The sequence below is a fragment of the Chiloscyllium punctatum genome, chromosome 18, assembly GCF_047496795.1.
Source record: "Chiloscyllium punctatum isolate Juve2018m chromosome 18, sChiPun1.3, whole genome shotgun sequence".
Taxonomy (NCBI): Eukaryota; Metazoa; Chordata; class Chondrichthyes; order Orectolobiformes; family Hemiscylliidae; genus Chiloscyllium; species Chiloscyllium punctatum.
Window position 1 is genome coordinate 50,566,262 of NC_092756.1, and position 12,795 is coordinate 50,579,056.

At 46.3% G+C, this 12,795-nt stretch overlaps 4 non-coding genes across 4 annotated transcripts; all 4 read left to right on the forward strand.

Annotated features, from left to right (window-relative positions):
* Positions 1-1,302: 1,302 nt before the first annotated feature.
* Positions 1,303-1,375, forward strand: trnav-uac (transfer RNA valine (anticodon UAC)). Its single transcript has one exon. It is a non-coding gene; the product is annotated as a tRNA-Val (tRNA).
* Positions 1,376-5,701: 4,326 nt separating this feature from the next.
* On the forward strand, positions 5,702-5,783 carry trnal-aag (transfer RNA leucine (anticodon AAG)). The gene has a single exon. It is a non-coding gene; the product is annotated as a tRNA-Leu (tRNA).
* A 3,792-nt stretch (positions 5,784-9,575) lies between these two features.
* Positions 9,576-9,648, forward strand: trnav-uac (transfer RNA valine (anticodon UAC)). The gene has a single exon. It is a non-coding gene; the product is annotated as a tRNA-Val (tRNA).
* Positions 9,649-11,307: 1,659 nt separating this feature from the next.
* trnal-aag (transfer RNA leucine (anticodon AAG)) lies at positions 11,308-11,389 on the forward strand. Its single transcript has one exon. It is a non-coding gene; the product is annotated as a tRNA-Leu (tRNA).
* Positions 11,390-12,795: the final 1,406 nt, after the last annotated feature.

Genomic DNA, 12,795 nt, shown 5'->3' on the forward strand with positions numbered 1-12,795 from the left:
GAGAGGGATCATGGAACCCTTTTCACGTGAGTTTACATCTGTTGTTATGCAGGAACACAATTGGAAGTGCAAGAAAATGGAGTCGTGGGCGTGTTGGTAGTGTGGCCGAGCGGTCTAAGGCGCTGGATTAAGGCTCCAGTCTCGACTGAGGCGTGGGTTCCAATCCCACCGCTGCCGTTTCTGCGGAGCAGCTGGTTTAAATGCTGTTTCGATCCCCTGCGGCATTTCTGTTTAAAACAGAAGCAAAATGAGTTTGCTTCCCGGGGAATTGATTGTGGTGTTGGTAAGTGCCGAATTTTCCAAAGTGTCTGTGCTGTCATGATCGTGTTCGCCTCCCGCGCGGAAAATCGCCAGCGGCTCTACTGTTGCTTTCTGTTCCAGGCAAGTTGAGCTTTTACTGGAACCGAATGGAGACTGCTATTTCATCGTTGTTGCGAAACAGAGTCCTACGGTGACTCGACTCGTTGTTATTTGGTTTTCTGGCCAATGAGAAAATCGTTCCAATGTATTTCGATGTCATATGTTATTGAATTTCTCCCACTTCCTTCATTTCAGTCCTGGAGTCATCGGAAGGGAAAGGTAATCTAATCGAGACTGTGATTGGTGAAATTCACTTTTTATGGCCCATTCTTATTATGTTCTTTTTTTGTCTCTTTGCAGCATTGTCTGGGAAGTGGTGGTGCACTCAGGCTCCAGTATGTTTGAAAGAGTAGTTTGGAATTGCCCTGTTGTTAGTTGTGTGATTACGTTATGGCTCATGCCCCCTGACTGTCTCACATTTAGCATTCATGCTCGCTGTGTCTGAAAATGCATTTGGTTTTCCCGTTTTGTTTGTGTTCGGTGTTAAATGCTTTCTGTTTTGCGATTCGCTCAATACATTACGAATTAACAGGGTTTCTGAGGTAGCTTCCAGCTGCAAAAATCCTCAACTGAGAATCTGGGAAATTTTCACGGAGTATGGTCAGTCGGAGCAAAAGTAAGGAAGTCGTTCGTTTCTGCAGTGTTTCACAATGCTACCTTTCCCGTGAGCAGTCGAACAGACGAAAAGATTTTGCCACAGACTGCGACGGTAAGCTCCGCAAAAACGTAATTCTTTAAAGCAGGTGTAAGCGACACAACGTTATTGGGGTACACCGCGTGGAAACAGATACTTCGGTGTATCTCGTCCATGCTCACCACATAGCCAAAATTAAACAAGTCCCATTAAACAACGAGCTAACGGAAACAGAAAGGTGAAAGGTCGAATGGCTTCAACTTTCAGTGCTGGATGCCACTGAGCTGCAGCGAGGACGACCGAGGCTTGTTTCTGTAGTGTAGTGGTCATCACGTTCGCCTTACACGCGAAAGGTCCCCAGTTCGAAACTGGGCAGAAACTGCTTTGCTCTTCAACTGCAGCCTTTGACATCGACAAGAACGGAGCTTTTTTGCCTGCTTTCCCATGTGCAAACCTGCCTTCGAGTTTGCTCGAATAAATCGTCGCTCGTAGTGCAATGCAATGCCGCTCCGTTTAATTACTGTGCAAAAGCATTGTAACGTTTTTCTCCAACCTGGTTCTGATCATATGCCATTCTGTTTGAGAGTGTAGTTACCCCCTTCTGATCCTTCCACGAAAAGCATTACCGCATTCGCATTCCTTGCGCAGGCGGCCCGGTTCAAAGACAGGGAAGAAGCTGATGTGCTGGTGTCACAGTGCACCACGGATTCCTCAACTAGTCTGTCTGTCAAATGTATCCCAAAGTCGTCTCTGAAAGACCTCATTTGGAAGGTGTCTGTCGTTATTCAACGTGTGAGAATTGGCACCAGAGGTCCTGAATCATGTTTTGGAGCAGTTCGCACGTTAGTGGCTCATTCAATCAGCAACAGCAATGAAAGAAATTCCACTCTCAGAGGAACCTCTGGACCTGTGCTTTCATAGCGTCGCTAGTATTAAGGTGCGCCCCGAGATCTAAGCCAGGTTGGAACGGAAACGGAGGAATCGACAGAGATGCTACAGAATGACATCGCATCCATTTGGTTTTCATTAAATCACTGACGAGCAGGAAAATGTAAACGGGGAGGGCGAGTGGGGAAGTGAGGCAGTTGCAGCTCTGGAGAAAGTCCTTCGTTGTGATTCACTCAGCAACCAGAGACGTGACGGTGACTCAGGCGTGAGAGCTCTTCACATCGTGAACAAAAAGCAATCAAGGGCAGTTAGCACCTCTTCCGGAGTGGGGGTGGGGTGAGGTAATTACCTTTTGACTTCTGTTACTATGTTCGGAAACTGCCTTTTGGATTGAGGTGAAGAGAAACTGCATTTCTAAAAAGCACCATGGAACTTGTTAAACTTTATTGAGTCGCTTTTTCTCATCGATTCCCACACAGGTTTCCAACTCAGTTGGTATCCATGAGGCTCATGTCCAGGTGCAATCTGCAGCAAATTGCACGGTTAGGTAAAAGGCAAGGAAAGTGGCATCTCGAACCGGCCCCGAGGTCAGACCTTCCTCACAATGTAATCTGTCCTTCTCGGATTGTAATGCTACCTCCGGTTTTAGGGTGGAACATTCTTTGGGAACCTTATTCTGCAAAACAGACACAGTGACTGAAACTATGCTGCACGGTATGATTTGGGGCACGGCCTGCTCAGCTTTGTGCATTTCCCCTGTAGTCCGGTGTGTTTCATGTTCCGTGTAAACGTGAAAGTTGTCCTGTTTCGAGCAATGGGTGAAATCATTGAGCAAAGCAAGAATCGAAATTGCAGTAATGTCAAGTAGCTCATGGTAATTTGACCCAATCATAACCGATCATATATTCTCACGCACTCACAGATACATCTGTCGCTGAATCGAGTCTGAGAAGATAGACTCAGTTTACCAGTGATTTTTGTCTGGATTGATGGGCTATCGTTAACTGCTGAGAAATTGATATTGTAGACGGGCACATCCCAGCAGCTGTGCGAGTCGGAGAGGGATCATGGAACCCTTTTCACGTGAGTTTACATCTGTTGTTATGCAGGAACACAATTGGAAGTGCAAGAAAATGGAGTCCTGGGCGTGTTGGTAGTGTGGCCGAGCGGTCTAAGGCGCTGGATTAAGGCTCCAGTCTCGACAGAGGCGTGGGTTCCAATCCCACCGCTGCCATTTCTGCGGAGCAGCTAGTTTAAATGCTGTTTCGATCCCCTGCGGCATTTCTGTTTAAAACAGAAGCAAAATGAGTTTGCTTCCCGGGGAATTGATTGTGGTGTTGGAAAGTGCAGAATTTTCCAAAGTGTCTGTGCTGTCATGATCGTGTTCGCCTCCCGCGCGGAAAATCGCCAGCGGCTCTACTGTTGCTTTCTGTTCCAGGCAAGTTGAGCTTTTACTGGAACCGAATGGAGACTGCTATTTCATCGTTGTTGCGAAACAGAGTCCTACGGTGACTCGACTCGTCGTTATTTGGTTTTCTGGCCAATGAGAAAATCGTTCCAATGTATTTCGATGTCATATGTTATTGAATTTCTCCCACTTCCTTCATTTCAGTCCTGGAGTCATCGGAAGGGAAAGGTAATCTAATCGAGACTGTGATTGGTGAAATTCACTTTTTATGGCCCATTCTTATTATGTTCTTTTTTTGTCTCTTTGCAGCATTGTCTGGGAAGTGGTGGTGCACTCAGGCTCCAGTATGTTTGAAAGAGTAGTTTGGAATTGCCCTGTTGTTAGTTGTGTGATTACGTTATGGCTCATGCCCCCTGACTGTCTCACATTTAGCATTCATGCTCGCTGTGTCTGAAAATGCATTTGGTTTTCCCGTTTTGTTTGTGTTCCGTGTTAAATGCTTTCTGTTTTGCGATTCGCTCAATACATTACGAATTAACAGGGTTTCTGAGGTAACTTCCAGCTGCAAAAATCCTCAACTGAGAATCTGGGAAATTTTCACGGAGTATGGTCAGTCGGAGCAAAAGTAAGGAAGTCGTTCGTTTCTGCAGTGTTTCACAATGCTACCTTTCCCGTGAGCAGTCGAACAGACGAAAAGATTTTGCCACAGACTGCGACGGTAAGCTCCGCAAAAACGAAACTGGGCAGAAACTGCTTTGCTCTTCAACTGCAGCCTTTGACATCGACTAGAACGGAGCTTTTTTGCCTGCTTTCCCTTGTGCAAACCTGCCTTCGAGTTTGCTCGAATAAATCGTCGCTCGTAGTGCAATGCAATACCGCTCCGTTTAATTACTGTGCAAAAGCATTGTAAAGTTTTTCTCCGACCTGGTTCTGATCATATGCCATTCTGTTTGAGAGTGTAGTTACCCCCTTCTGATCCTTCCACGAAAAGCATTACCGCATTCGCATTCCTTGCGCAGGCGGCCCGGTTCAAAGACAGGGAAGAAGCTGATGTGCTGGTGTCACAGTGCACCACGGATTCCTCAACTAGTCTGTCTGTCAAATGTATCCCAAAGTCGTCTCTGAAAGACCTCATTTGGAAGGTGTCTGTCGTTATTCAACGTGTGAGAATTGGCACCAGAGTTCCTGAATCATGTTTTGGAGCAGTTCGCACGTTAGTGGCTCATTCAATCAGCAACAGCAATGAAAGAAATTCCACTCTCAGAGGAACCTCTGGACCTGTGCTTTCATAGCGTCGCTAGTATTAAGGTGCGCCCCGAGATCTAAGCCAGGTTGGAACGGAAACGGAGGAATCGACAGAGAGGCTACAGAATGACATCGCATCCATTTGGTTTTCATTAAATCACTGACGAGCAGGAAAATGTAAACGGGGAGGGCGAGTGGGGAAGTGAGGCAGTTGCAGCTCTGGAGAAAGTCCTTCGTTGTGATTCACTCAGCAACCAGAGACGTGACGGTGACTCAGGCGTGAGAGCTCTTCACATCGTGAACAAAAAGCAATCAAGGGCAGTTAGCACCTCTTCCGGAGTGGGGGTGGGGTGAGGTAATTACCTTTTGACTTCTGTTACTATGTTCGGAAACTGCCTTTTGGATTGAGGTGAAGAGAAACTGCATTTCTAAAAAGCACCATGGAACTTGTTAAACTTTATTGAGTCGCTTTTTCTCATCGATTCCCACACAGGTTTCCAACTCAGTTGGTATCCATGAGGCTCATGTCCAGGTGCAATCTGCAGCAAATTGCACGGTTAGGTAAAAGGCAAGGAAAGTGGCATCTCGAACCGGCCCCGAGGTCAGACCTTCCTCACAATGTAATCTGTCCTTCTCGGATTGTAATGCTACCTCCGGTTTTAGGGTGGAACATTCTTTGGGAACCTTATTCTGCAAAACAGACACAGTGACTGAAACTATGCTGCACGGTATGATTTGGGACACGGCCTGCTCAGCTTTGTGCATTTCCCCTGTAGTCCGGTGTGTTTCATGTTCCGTGTAAACGTGAACGTTGTCCTGTTTCGAGCAATGGGTGAAATCATTGAGCAAAGCAAGAATCGAAATTGCAGTAATGTCAAGTAGCTCATGGTAATTTGACCCAATCATAACCGATCATATATTCTCACGCACTCACAGATACATCTGTCGCTGAATCGAGTCTGAGAAGATAGACTCAGTTTACCAGTGATTTTTGTCTGGATTGATGGGCTATCGTTAACTGCTGAGAAATTGATATTGTAGACGGGCACATCCCAGCAGCTGTGCGAGTCGGAGAGGGATCATGGAACCCTTTTCACGTGAGTTTACATCTGTTGTTATGCAGGAACACAATTGGAAGTGGAAGAAAATGGAGTCGTGGGCGTGTTGGTAGTGTGGCCGAGCGGTCTAAGGCGCTGGATTAAGGCTCCAGTCTCGACAGAGGCGTGGGTTCGAATCCCACCGCTGCCATTTCTGCGGAGCAGCTAGTTTAAATGCTGTTTCGATCCCCTGCGGCATTTCTGTTTAAAACAGAAGCAAAATGAGTTTGCTTCCCGGGGAATTGATTGTGCTGTTGGTAAGTGCCGAATTTTCCAAAGGGTCTGTGCTGTCATGATCGTGTTCGCCTCCCGCGCGGAAAATCGCCAGCGGCTCTACTGTTGCTTTCTGTTCCAGGCAAGTTGAGCTTTTACTGGAACCGAATGGAGACTGCTATTTCATCGTTGTTGCGAAACAGAGTCCTACGGTGACTCGACTCGTCGTTATTTGGTTTTCTGGCCAATGAGAAAATCGTTCCAATGTATTTCGATGTCATATGTTATTGAATTTCTCCCACTTCCTTCATTTCAGTCCTGGAGTCATCGGAAGGGAAAGGTAATCTAATCGAGACTGTGATTGGTGAAATTCACTTTTTATGGCCCATTCTTATTATGTTCTTTTTTTGTCTCTTTGCAGCATTGTCTGGGAAGTGGTGGTGCACTCAGGCTCCAGTATGTTTGAAAGAGTAGTTTGGAATTGCCCTGTTGTTAGTTGTGTGATTACGTTATGGCTCATGCCCCCTGACTGTCTCACATTTAGCATTCATGCTCGCTGTGTCTGAAAATGCATTTGGTTTTCCCGTTTTGTTTGTGTTCCGTGTTAAATGCTTTCTGTTTTGCGATTCGCTCAATACATTACGAATTAACAGGGTTTCTGAGGTAACTTCCAGCTGCAAAAATCCTCAACTGAGAATCTGGGAAATTTTCACGGAGTATGGTCAGTCGGAGCAAAAGTAAGGAAGTCGTTCGTTTCTGCAGTGTTTCACAATGCTACCTTTCCCGTGAGCAGTCGAACAGACGAAAAGATTTTGCCACAGACTGCGACGGTAAGCTCCGCAAAAACGAAACTGGGCAGAAACTGCTTTGCTCTTCAACTGCAGCCTTTGACATCGACTAGAACGGAGCTTTTTTGCCTGCTTTCCCTTGTGCAAACCTGCCTTCGAGTTTGCTCGAATAAATCGTCGCTCGTAGTGCAATGCAATACCGCTCCGTTTAATTACTGTGCAAAAGCATTGTAAAGTTTTTCTCCGACCTGGTTCTGATCATATGCCATTCTGTTTGAGAGTGTAGTTACCCCCTTCTGATCCTTCCACGAAAAGCATTACCGCATTCGCATTCCTTGCGCAGGCGGCCCGGTTCAAAGACAGGGAAGAAGCTGATGTGCTGGTGTCACAGTGCACCACGGATTCCTCAACTAGTTTGTCTGTCAAATGTATCCCAAAGTCGTCTCTGAAAGACCTCATTTGGAAGGTGTCTGTCGTTATTCAACGTGTGAGAATTGGCACCAGAGTTCCTGAATCATGTTTTGGAGCAGTTCGCACGTTAGTGGCTCATTCAATCAGCAACAGCAATGAAAGAAATTCCACTCTCAGAGGAACCTCTGGACCTGTGCTTTCATAGCGTCGCTAGTATTAAGGTGCGCCCCGAGATCTAAGCCAGGTTGGAACGGAAACGGAGGAATCGACAGAGAGGCTACAGAATGACATCGCATCCATTTGGTTTTCATTAAATCACTGACGAGCAGGAAAATGTAAACGGGGAGGGCGAGTGGGGAAGTGAGGCAGTTGCAGCTCTGGAGAAAGTCCTTCGTTGTGATTCACTCAGCAACCAGAGACGTGACGGTGACTCAGGCGTGAGAGCTCTTCACATCGTGAACAAAAAGCAATCAAGGGCAGTTAGCACCTCTTCCGGAGTGGGGGTGGGGTGAGGTAATTACCTTTTGACTTCTGTTACTATGTTCGGAAACTGCCTTTTGGATTGAGGTGAAGAGAAACTGCATTTCTAAAAAGCACCATGGAACTTGTTAAACTTTATTGAGTCGCTTTTTCTCATCGATTCCCACACAGGTTTCCAACTCAGTTGGTATCCATGAGGCTCATGTCCAGGTGCAATCTGCAGCAAATTGCACGGTTAGGTAAAAGGCAAGGAAAGTGGCATCTCGAACCGGCCCCGAGGTCAGACCTTCCTCACAATGTAATCTGTCCTTCTCGGATTGTAATGCTACCTCCGGTTTTAGGGTGGAACATTCTTTGGGAACCTTATTCTGCAAAACAGACACAGTGACTGAAACTATGCTGCACGGTATGATTTGGGGCACGGCCTGCTCAGCTTTGTGCATTTCCCCTGTAGTCCGGTGTGTTTCATGTTCCGTGTAAACGTGAACGTTGTCCTGTTTCGAGCAATGGGTGAAATCATTGAGCAAAGCAAGAATCGAAATTGCAGTAATGTCAAGTAGCTCATGGTAATTTGACCCAATCATAACCGATCATATATTCTCACGCACTCACAGATACATCTGTAGCTGAAGCGAGTCTGAGAAGATAGACTCAGTTTACCAGTGATTTTTGTCTGGATTGATGGGCTATCGTTAACTGCTGAGAAATTGATATTGTAGACGGGCACATCCCAGCAGCTGTGCGAGTCGGAGAGGGATCATGGAACCCTTTTCACGTGAGTTTACATCTGTTGTTATGCAGGAACACAATTGGAAGTGCAAGAAAATGGAGTCGTGGGCGTGTTGGTAGTGTGGCCGAGCGGTCTAAGGCGCTGGATTAAGGCTCCAGTCTCGACTGAGGCGTGGGTTCCAATCCCACCGCTGCCGTTTCTGCGGAGCAGCTGGTTTAAATGCTGTTTCGATCCCCTGCGGCATTTCTGTTTAAAACAGAAGCAAAATGAGTTTGCTTCCCGGGGAATTGATTGTGGTGTTGGTAAGTGCCGAATTTTCCAAAGTGTCTGTGCTGTCATGATCGTGTTCGCCTCCCGCGCGGAAAATCGCCAGCGGCTCTACTGTTGCTTTCTGTTCCAGGCAAGTTGAGCTTTTACTGGAACCGAATGGAGACTGCTATTTCATCGTTGTTGCGAAACAGAGTCCTACGGTGACTCGACTCGTTGTTATTTGGTTTTCTGGCCAATGAGAAAATCGTTCCAATGTATTTCGATGTCATATGTTATTGAATTTCTCCCACTTCCTTCATTTCAGTCCTGGAGTCATCGGAAGGGAAAGGTAATCTAATCGAGACTGTGATTGGTGAAATTCACTTTTTATGGCCCATTCTTATTATGTTCTTTTTTTGTCTCTTTGCAGCATTGTCTGGGAAGTGGTGGTGCACTCAGGCTCCAGTATGTTTGAAAGAGTAGTTTGGAATTGCCCTGTTGTTAGTTGTGTGATTACGTTATGGCTCATGCCCCCTGACTGTCTCACATTTAGCATTCATGCTCGCTGTGTCTGAAAATGCATTTGGTTTTCCCGTTTTGTTTGTGTTCGGTGTTAAATGCTTTCTGTTTTGCGATTCGCTCAATACATTACGAATTAACAGGGTTTCTGAGGTAACTTCCAGCTGCAAAAATCCTCAACTGAGAATCTGGGAAATTTTCACGGAGTATGGTCAGTCGGAGCAAAAGTAAGGAAGTCGTTCGTTTCTGCAGTGTTTCACAATGCTACCTTTCCCGTGAGCAGTCGAACAGACGAAAAGATTTTGCCACAGACTGCGACGGTAAGCTCCGCAAAAACGTAATTCTTTAAAGCAGGTGTAAGCGACACAACGTTATTGGGGTACACCGCGTGGAAACAGATACTTCGGTGTATCTCGTCCATGCTCACCACATAGCCAAAATTAAACAAGTCCCATTAAACAACGAGCTAACGGAAACAGAAAGGTGAAAGGTCGAATGGCTTCAACTTTCAGTGCTGGATGCCACTGAGCTGCAGCGAGGACGACCGAGGCTTGTTTCTGTAGTGTAGTGGTCATCACGTTCGCCTTACACGCGAAAGGTCCCCAGTTCGAAACTGGGCAGAAACTGCTTTGCTCTTCAACTGCAGCCTTTGACATCGACAAGAACGGAGCTTTTTTGCCTGCTTTCCCATGTGCAAACCTGCCTTCGAGTTTGCTCGAATAAATCGTCGCTCGTAGTGCAATGCAATGCCGCTCCGTTTAATTACTGTGCAAAAGCATTGTAACGTTTTTCTCCAACCTGGTTCTGATCATATGCCATTCTGTTTGAGAGTGTAGTTACCCCCTTCTGATCCTTCCACGAAAAGCATTACCGCATTCGCATTCCTTGCGCAGGCGGCCCTGTTCAAAGACAGGGAAGAAGCTGATGTGCTGGTGTCACAGTGCACCACGGATTCCTCAACTAGTCTGTCTGTCAAATGTATCCCAAAGTCGTCTCTGAAAGACCTCATTTGGAAGGTGTCTGTCGTTATTCAACGTGTGAGAATTGGCACCAGAGGTCCTGAATCATGTTTTGGAGCAGTTCGCACGTTAGTGGCTCATTCAATCAGCAACAGCAATGAAAGAAATTCCACTCTCAGAGGAACCTCTGGACCTGTGCTTTCATAGCGTCGCTAGTATTAAGGTGCGCCCCGAGATCTAAGCCAGGTTGGAACGGAAACGGAGGAATCGACAGAGATGCTACAGAATGACATCGCATCCATTTGGTTTTCATTAAATCACTGACGAGCAGGAAAATGTAAACGGGGAGGGCGAGTGGGGAAGTGAGGCAGTTGCAGCTCTGGAGAAAGTCCTTCGTTGTGATTCACTCAGCAAACAGAGACGTGACGGTGACTCAGGCGTGAGAGCTCTTCACATCGTGAACAAAAAGCAATCAAGGGCAGTTAGCACCTCTTCCGGAGTGGGGGTGGGGTGAGGTAATTACCTTTTGACTTCTGTTACTATGTTCGGAAACTGCCTTTTGGATTGAGGTGAAGAGAAACTGCATTTCTAAAAAGCACCATGGAACTTGTTAAACTTTATTGAGTCGCTTTTTCTCATCGATTCCCACACAGGTTTCCAACTCAGTTGGTATCCATGAGGCTCATGTCCAGGTGCAATCTGCAGCAAATTGCACGGTTAGGTAAAAGGCAAGGAAAGTGGCATCTCGAACCGGCCCCGAGGTCAGACCTTCCTCACAATGTAATCTGTCCTTCTCGGATTGTAATGCTACCTCCGGTTTTAGGGTGGAACATTCTTTGGGAACCTTATTCTGCAAAACAGACACAGTGACTGAAACTATGCTGCACGGTATGATTTGGGGCACGGCCTGCTCAGCTTTGTGCATTTCCCCTGTAGTCCGGTGTGTTTCATGTTCCGTGTAAACGTGAAAGTTGTCCTGTTTCGAGCAATGGGTGAAATCATTGAGCAAAGCAAGAATCGAAATTGCAGTAATGTCAAGTAGCTCATGGTAATTTGACCCAATCATAACCGATCATATATTCTCACGCACTCACAGATACATCTGTCGCTGAATCGAGTCTGAGAAGATAGACTCAGTTTACCAGTGATTTTTGTCTGGATTGATGGGCTATCGTTAACTGCTGAGAAATTGATATTGTAGACGGGCACATCCCAGCAGCTGTGCGAGTCGGAGAGGGATCATGGAACCCTTTTCACGTGAGTTTACATCTGTTGTTATGCAGGAACACAATTGGAAGTGCAAGAAAATGGAGTCGTGGGCGTGTTGGTAGTGTGGCCGAGCGGTCTAAGGCGCTGGATTAAGGCTCCAGTCTCGACAGAGGCGTGGGTTCGAATCCCACCGCTGCCATTTCTGCGGAGCAGCTAGTTTAAATGCTGTTTCGATCCCCTGCGGCATTTCTGTTTAAAACAGAAGCAAAATGAGTTTGCTTCCCGGGGAATTGATTGTGGTGTTGGAAAGTGCAGAATTTTCCAAAGTGTCTGTGCTGTCATGATCGTGTTCGCCTCCCGCGCGGAAAATCGCCAGCGGCTCTACTGTTGCTTTCTGTTCCAGGCAAGTTGAGCTTTTACTGGAACCGAATGGAGACTGCTATTTCATCGTTGTTGCGAAACAGAGTCCTACGGTGACTCGACTCGTCGTTATTTGGTTTTCTGGCCAATGAGAAAATCGTTCCAATGTATTTCGATGTCATATGTTATTGAATTTCTCCCACTTCCTTCATTTCAGTCCTGGAGTCATCGGAAGGGAAAGGTAATCTAATCGAGACTGTGATTGGTGAAATTCACTTTTTATGGCCCATTCTTATTATGTTCTTTTTTTGTCTCTTTGCAGCATTGTCTGGGAAGTGGTGGTGCACTCAGGCTCCAGTATGTTTGAAAGAGTAGTTTGGAATTGCCCTGTTGTTAGTTGTGTGATTACGTTATGGCTCATGCCCCCTGACTGTCTCACATTTAGCATTCATGCTCGCTGTGTCTGAAAATGCATTTGGTTTTCCCGTTTTGTTTGTGTTCCGTGTTAAATGCTTTCTGTTTTGCGATTCGCTCAATACATTACGAATTAACAGGGTTTCTGAGGTAACTTCCAGCTGCAAAAATCCTCAACTGAGAATCTGGGAAATTTTCACGGAGTATGGTCAGTCGGAGCAAAAGTAAGGAAGTCGTTCGTTTCTGCAGTGTTTCACAATGCTACCTTTCCCGTGAGCAGTCGAACAGACGAAAAGATTTTGCCACAGACTGCGACGGTAAGCTCCGCAAAAACGAAACTGGGCAGAAACTGCTTTGCTCTTCAACTGCAGCCTTTGACATCGACTAGAACGGAGCTTTTTTGCCTGCTTTCCCTTGTGCAAACCTGCCTTCGAGTTTGCTCGAATAAATCGTCGCTCGTAGTGCAATGCAATACCGCTCCGTTTAATTACTGTGCAAAAGCATTGTAAAGTTTTTCTCCGACCTGGTTCTGATCATATGCCATTCTGTTTGAGAGTGTAGTTACCCCCTTCTGATCCTTCCACGAAAAGCATTACCGCATTCGCATTCCTTGCGCAGGCGGCCCGGTTCAAAGACAGGGAAGAAGCTGATGTGCTGGTGTCACAGTGCACCACGGATTCCTCAACTAGTCTGTCTGTCAAATGTATCCCAAAGTCGTCTCTGAAAGACCTCATTTGGAAGGTGTCTGTCGTTATTCAACGTGTGAGAATTGGCACCAGAGTTCCTGAATCATGTTTTGGAGCAGTTCGCACGTTAGTGGCTCATTCAATC